This window comes from Oratosquilla oratoria, unplaced genomic scaffold, assembly GCF_046742065.1.
Source record: "Oratosquilla oratoria isolate Oo_2021 unplaced genomic scaffold, ASM4674206v1 SCAFFOLD72, whole genome shotgun sequence".
Taxonomy (NCBI): domain Eukaryota; kingdom Metazoa; phylum Arthropoda; class Malacostraca; order Stomatopoda; family Squillidae; genus Oratosquilla; species Oratosquilla oratoria.
Window position 1 is genome coordinate 786089 of NW_027467736.1, and position 7500 is coordinate 793588.

The 7500-nt window shown below is 50.7% G+C and overlaps 1 pseudogene; it reads right to left on the reverse strand.

Annotated features, from left to right (window-relative positions):
- LOC143023951 (uncharacterized) overlaps window positions 1-5979 on the reverse strand; it is a 39415-nt pseudogene extending 33436 nt beyond the window's left edge.
- Window positions 5980-7500: the final 1521 nt, after the last annotated feature.

Genomic DNA, 7500 nt, shown 5'->3' on the forward strand with positions numbered 1-7500 from the left:
ATTCTTATGTTCTCATGCAGGAGAGGTGAATGGCAAGTGGAGACCTATCGCTCTCGTCCCAAACGGAAGAGGAATAATCATCAGAATCAAGGTTGAGAGAGGAATAGTCTTAGTTAACGGCAAGATGAAAGGATCCGTCGTTATGCTCCCTGTATGAAGACGCGCTTGGGGAAGAGTGGCGAAAGGGATGATGGCAACAGATGTCTGCAACGGGACACCTTTCTTTCAGGGAGGCTACTGAGGGTCTGATGATAAAGTCACTCACTCCCAAGTGCTAAGAGGTGAGAGTGCAAGAACAGAGGAGTGTCAGGTCAGTCAGTCAGTCAGTCAAGTCAGTAAGTCAGTCAGTCATCTCTCTCTCACTTCTTCACACCATCTCCCCATCTCTCCCTTTTCCTCTCTTAGTCCCTCCTTTTTTTTCAGAATAGTGGTTCTAGGTTTTTGAATTGTGTCCCAGTTTTCGTGAAGTAAATCTTCTGTTCAGCTCTCTACATGTGTTTCTACTCCTCAACTCCGTCTGTCTGCCGAAATCTGTCGAAGTCTATTAGAACCTGTCATTCAGTCAGATTCTATTGCAGTTTATCAGAATGCACCATTCCGTCGGAATTGATCAGATTCTGCAACGGTATCTGTCAGAGTCTGCAAAAAACTCTGTCGGAAATTACCCGAGTCTGTCGGAGTTGATCGGAGTCAGCAGGAGCCTCAGGTTCTCCGCCAATCTTCCGACGATTTTCGCTCTAAGGGATTTCTTTCGATTTCTTGGGAAAAAATTACGAGTTGGGATGACGCCTGATTGTTACCGGGTAATTCCTATTAATCTTTATAATATTCAAATAAAAGGACTCGAACTCGCACACAAGCACACGCACGCGCATAAAAAAAGAAAATACGCGAACTCCATTGTCTCCCGAGGCAGAAGGATGCCAACAATATATACATATTCATATATGAATATATATATATATATGAATATATATATATATATGTATATATATATATACATATATATATATGAATATATATATATACATATATATATATATATATATGTATATATATATATATATATATACATATGTATGGGTGTGCGTGTGTGTGTGTGTGTGTATGCACACACACACATACATATATATATATATATATGTATATATATATATATGTATATATATGTACACACACACATATATATGTGTGTGCACACAATAAAGTCATTCATACACACTCTTACCGTTTAGCTTTTGGGCGACCATATCTGTGTTCTTGTTTTCGGTTTGCTCTCTGGGCTCCCTCGCGCCTCGCCCGTCGGGGAACTTGGAGGACCCGCACAGTTCAGACGCCCGACCACACGACTTCAGGAAACCACACGTCGCTTGGATCCCTGGCTATAAGGTTAGTGACTTTGCCAATTAGATAGAACGTGTGTACTCGTCTAGATGCAATGCATAGAATAAGAGTTATGTTCGCATAGTCCCGTTTGTAGTCAAAGATAGCTTTGAATTTGCTTACGCTCCTTGATTTCAATGTTTCTTCACCTTCCAGACAGAAGGGGCGTTTAATGGAAATTGACGTCGCTCGGCAGCTTATAGGCACCATGGAAAGTAAGGTAAGTGACTTTGTCTATGTAAGATCACGTATATATTTACGTAATATAGAAGATAAAATATATAGTCGCAGGCTTTAATATCTATGCTTTCATTGGCTTTGAAATCACTTATGATGTCTGACTGTACTATTTTATCTCCTATATTGCGTCTGCGTGTTTGCTTGTGTCTGTGTGTGTGTATGACCCATAAAGTGCACACGCATGTCACATGCTGCATCGTGGGATGCGAGATGTCTCGTGTGGTGCTCGTGCATGTGTGTCATGGTCCCGCGTGATAAGAGCACATGTCCCGCAGCGCAAAAGACTGATTTGTAAGGTACATAGCGCACTGAAGTCCCCGCAAAACGGTGTGCCTGTAGGTTGACTATATGTATGGGTGAATGTGTGTAGGAAAGAACGCGAGATCTGAATCTGCTTATGAGCATGATGATTGAATGCTTGTGAGTGCTTGCAGCGCAAAAGACTGATTTGTAAGGTACGTACATAGCGCACGGAAGTCCCCGCAAAACGGTGTGCTTGTAGGTTGACTATATGTATGGGTGAATGTGTGTAGGGAAGAACGCGAGATCTGAATCTGCTTATGAGCATGATTGAATGCTTGTGAGTGCCTGCAGTGAATGGAGTCCTGGTCACCCCAGCGTCCCGGTAGGCAGGTGATCGTTCCACGGTCGCCCCAGCGTCCCGGTTGGCCGGTGACAAGGAGTTGCCCCAGCGTCCCGGTTGGCAGGTGACAAGGAGTTGCCCCAGCGTCCCGGTAGGCAGGTGTCCAGTCCCTGGTCACCCCAGCGTCCCGGTAGGCAGGTAACTGTGTGTTTGAGGGTGTGTCTTTTGGTATGTTTGACTGCATACATGAGTGAGTGCCTGTATGAGTGTTAGTATGTGTGACTGGCTGAGTGCATGTTTGAATGCTTGTGAGTGTTTGAAGTGAATGGATTCCTGGTCACCCCAACGTCCCGGTAGGCAGGCGATCGTTCCACGGTCGCCCCAGCGTCCCGGTTGGCAGGTGACAAGGAGTTGCCCCAGCGTCCCGGTAGGCAGGTGTCCAGTCCCTGGTCACCCCAGCGTCCCGGTAGGCAGGTAACTGTGTGTTTGAGGGTGTGCCTTTGGTATATTTGACTGCATACATGTGTGAGTGCCTGTATGAGTGTTTGTATGTGTGACTGGCTGAGTGCATGTTTGAATTCATATGAGTGCTTGCAATAAATGGAGTCCTGGTCACCCAAGCGTCCCGGTAGGCAGGCGATCGTTCCACGGTCGCCCCAGCGTCCCGGTTGGCAGGTGACAAGGAGTTGCCCCAGCGTCCCGGTAGGCAGGTGTCCAGTCCCTGGTCACCCCAGCGTCCCGGTAGGCAGGTAACTGTGTGTTTGAGGGTGTGCCTTTGGTATATTTGACAGCATACATGTGTGAGTGCCTGTATGAGTGTTTGTATGTTTGACTGGCTGAGTGCATGCTTGAATGCTTGTGAGTGTTTGAAGTGAATGGAGTCCTGGTCACCCCAGCGTCCCGGTAGGCAGGCGATCGTTCCACGGTCGCCCCAGCGTCCCGGTTGGCAGGTGACAAGGAGTTGCCCCAGCGTCCCGGTAGGCAGGTGTCCAGTCCCTGGTCACCCCAGCGTCCCGGTAGGCAGGTAACTGTGTGTTTGAGGGTGTGCCTTTGGTATATTTGACTGCATACATGTGTGAGTGCCTGTATGAGTGTTAGTATGTGTGACTGGTTGAGTGCATGCTTGAATACTTGTGAGTGTTTGAAGTGAATGGTGTCCTGGTCACCCCAGCGTCCCGGTAGGCAGGCGATCGTTCCACGGTCGCCCCAGCGTCCCGGTTGGCAGGTGACAAGGAGTTGCCCCAGCGTCCCGGTAGGCAGGTAACTGTGTGTTTGAGGGTGTGCCTTTGGTGTATTTGACTGAATACATGTGTGAGTGCCTGTATGAGTGTTTGTATGTTTGACTGGCTGAGTGCATGCTTGAATGCTTGTGAGTGTTTGAAGTGAATGGAGTCCTGGTCACCCCAGCGTCCCGGTAGGCAGGCGATCGTTCCACGGTCGCCCCAGCGTCCCGGTTGGCAGGTGACAAGGAGTTGCCCCAGCGTCCTGGTAGGCAGGTGTCCAGTCCCTGGTCACCCCAGCGTCCCGGTAGGCAGGTAACTGTGTGTTTGAGGGTGTGCCTTTGGTATATTTGACTGCATACATGTGTGAGTGCCTGTATGAGTGTTTGTATGTGTGACTGGCTGAGTGCATGCTTGAATACTTGTGAGTGTTTGAAGTGAATGGTGTCCTGGTCACCCCAGCGTCCCGGTAGGCAGGCGATCGTTCCACGGTCGCCCCAGCGTCCCGGTTGGCAGGTGACAAGGAGTTGCCCCAGCGTCCCGGTAGGCAGGAGTCTAGTCCCTGGTCACCCCAGCGTCCCGGTAGGCAGGTAAATGTGTGTTTAAGGGTGTGCCTTTAGGTATGTTTGACTTCATACATGAGTGAGTGCCTGTATGAGTGTTAGTATGTGTGACTGGCTGAGTGCATGTTTGAATGCTTGTGAGTGTTTGAAGTGAATGGATTTCCTGGTCACCCCAGCGTCCCGGTAGGCAGGCGATCGTTCCACGGTCGCCCCAGCGTCCCGGTTGGCAGGTGACAAGGAGTTGCCCCAGCGTCCCGGTAGGCAGGTGTCCAGTCCCTGGTCACCCCAGCGTCCCGGTAGGCAGGTAACTGTGTGTTTGAGGGTGTGTCTTTTGGTATGTTTGACTGCATACATGAGTGCCTGTATGATTGTTAGTATGTGTGACTGCCTACGTCCATGTTTGAATGCTAGTGAGTGTTTGAAGTGAATGGATTTACTGGTCACCCCAGCGTCCCGGTAGGCAGGCGATCGTTCCATGGTCGCCCCAGCGTCCCGGTTGGCAGGTGACAAGAAATTAACCCCGCGTCCCGGTAGGCAGGTGTCCAGTCCCTGGTCACCCCAGCGTCCCGGTAGGCAGGTAACTGTGTGTTTGAGGGTGTGTCTTTTGGTATGTTTGACTGCATACATGAGTGCCTGTTTGAGTGTTAGTATGTGTGACTGGCTGAGTGCATGTTTGAATGCTTGTGAGTGTTTGAAGTGAATGGAGTCCTGGTCACCCCAACGTCCCGGTAGGCAGGCGATCGTTCCACGGTCGCCCCAGCGTCTCGGTTGGCAGGTGACAAGGAGTTGCCCCCGCGTCCCGGTAGGCAGGTGTCCAGTCCCTGGTCACCCCAGCGTCGCGGTTGTCAGGTATCTGTGTGTTAGACTGTGTGCATGTTTGAATGCTTGTGAGTGCTTGCAGTGAATGGAGTCCTGGTCTCCCCATCTCGGCTCGGGCCTGGGCTCGGGCTCGGGTCTGGGCTCGGGCTCGGGGTCGGGCTCGGGGTCGGGCCTGGGCTCGGACTCGGGTCTGTGCTCGGACCTGGGCTCGGGCCTGGGCTTGGGTCTGTGCTCGGACCTGCGCTTGGGCTCGGGCTTAGTCCTGGGCTCGGTCTCGGGCCTCGGCTCGGGCTTGGGCCCCGGCTCGGAATCGGTCCTGGGCACTGGCTCGGGCCTGGGCTCGGACTTGGGCTCGTGGTCGGGCCTGGGCTCGTGCCTGGGCTCGGGCTCGGGTCTGGGCTAGGGCCTGTGCTCGGGTCTGGACTCGGGCACGGGCTCGGGCCTGGGCTCAGGTTTGGGCCTGGCCCTGGCCTCGGGCTCTTCCCCGGGCTCGGGCTCTTGCCCGGGCTCGGGCTCAGGCCTGGGTTCGGGCTCGGGCTTAGGGTTCAGGCTCGGGCCTGGGCTCGGTCTCGGGTTCGGGCCTGGGTGCGGGCTTAGGCTCGAGCCTTGTGCTCGGGCCTGGGCTATGGCTCGGGCCAGAGCCTGAGCCCAGACCCGAGCCTGAACCAAAGCCCAGGCCCCAGCCAAGGCCTGAGCCCAGACCCGAGCCCAGGCCTGAGCCAAGACCCGAGCCCAGGTCTGAGCCCGAGCCCAGGCCCGAGCCCAGGCCCAAGCCCGAGTCCAGGCCCGAGCCCGAGACCGAGCCCAAGCTCGACCCCAGTCCCTAGCCCAGGCCGAGCCCGAGCACGAGCCCAGGCCAGAGCCCGAGCCCAGGCCCGAGCCCGAGCCCAGGCCCGAGCTCGAGCCCAGGCCCGATCCCGAGCCCAGGCCCGAGCCCAGGACCGAGCCCGAGCCCAAGCCGGAGCCCGAACCCGAGCCCAAGCCCGAAACCAGGCACAAGCCCGAGCCCAGGCCCAGGCCCGAACCCGAACTTGTCATGGAGCCCTACCTCCAGATGAGAATCTAGAAATATCGCTACTTCTCGTTCTTCATAAAGTTGTCCAAACCTATTCCCCCTTGAGAGCCATCGTCCGTTCGTGTGAAAAATCAAGGCTCCATCTTCAGATTCCATATCTTTCCACAACAGTTTGAAAACCCGACTGTTTAGGCGCCACACTTGGTCAAGTTGAGGACCTTGACAGTCATGTTAAAGAGATCCCATGTTTCAGCACTTAAGGTTTCACAACGAAGGATGCAGTATGTAACTACAACAGGTGGATTTTTTTTCTTTCTCCCTTGTGATGAATCCAGTCTGCAGACCAAGCATGGCTGGAGCTCCATCTGTACACACCCATACCAGCAGCGAACTCCACCAAAGTTTGTTTCCCGAAAAGTTTGATACATCATGAAAAATAGCTGTTGCTCTTGTACAACATTTCATTGGGTGCCAGAACAGTATTTCCTCTTTTACACAGTTGCCTAACACGAAACGAGCATACACCAGTAGGTAAGAACACTGGGCGATGTCGGTCGTTTCGTTACATTGGATGGCAAAAACAGGAGAATGGTCGAGAATTTAATCTTTGGTTTCTTGAGACAGTTCATCGATCCTTTCCTTGACTGTATAGTTTGATAGTCAATTCTGGGAAAGCTTGTTTGCACTCTTTCTCCAGAACGAGTTTTGCTGGACGAAGTAGACTTGGTTTTATGAGAGAATCTCCGATCTTATGGTTCTTCTTGCTCTTTGCAGTCAACATGGCGATCTCACAGGAAGCGTCATTAAACATTGAAGTTTGTTGTCGAAATAACCCAGTACCGTCCAACTTAGTTTGGTTCAAGGATTTTCTTCTTCTTCGTCGTTTTTTCCTCTTTTTTTCATAGAAAACGTTGGTCTTGTCTTCAAGAGCAGGATGTTTTGTCCTCAAGTAATAAGAAAAATCGTAGACACTGCTAGTGACTACAATTATACATGATCATAAACACCACAACTAACTACTGACGAAATACAAATGGATTTCAATTCACCAACAAACTAGTGGCTACTTACTATTTTTAGGTAAATATAACAAGTGAGATAAAGCATAGGAATAGCCTTGATTGAATGAATGTGAGAAAAGAGCAGCTATTACCACGGACGTGTGCAGAAGACTGGGAGAGAACGGGGCTCACCAGTCACCAACGAGCAGTATACAGGTCCAGAATGTGTTCACACCTCCCGTCACAAGGCTTCCGAAGGATATGGAAGGTCAACAAGTACAGAAAAGGGTGAGCGGTGTTATGATAGACTATAGAAAACTAAAGTTATAAGGCAACACTTTTGCATTATTTTTATTTGGCAATTTCTCGACCATGCTCTCGTTAAGAGAATAAGAAATGTAATTAGAAAATTTCATAATGTTGTTTTCTTTTTCCAAAGGGGACACAATTCCCCGTTGGAAATTCCTGACGCCTCGCTGAATTAGATGCTGTGTGAAGGCACATAAACACATAAGCTACATGTATACTCATGGGTGTGCAGTCAACCACGCATAGCCTACATATTTGTTAGACAAATTAAATGAAAGTGACTGCAACATACATGGACAGACATAGATTGTACTTGAAAAGTCAATACACTACTAGAGAATAATACTATTTACATGTATTGTGAAGG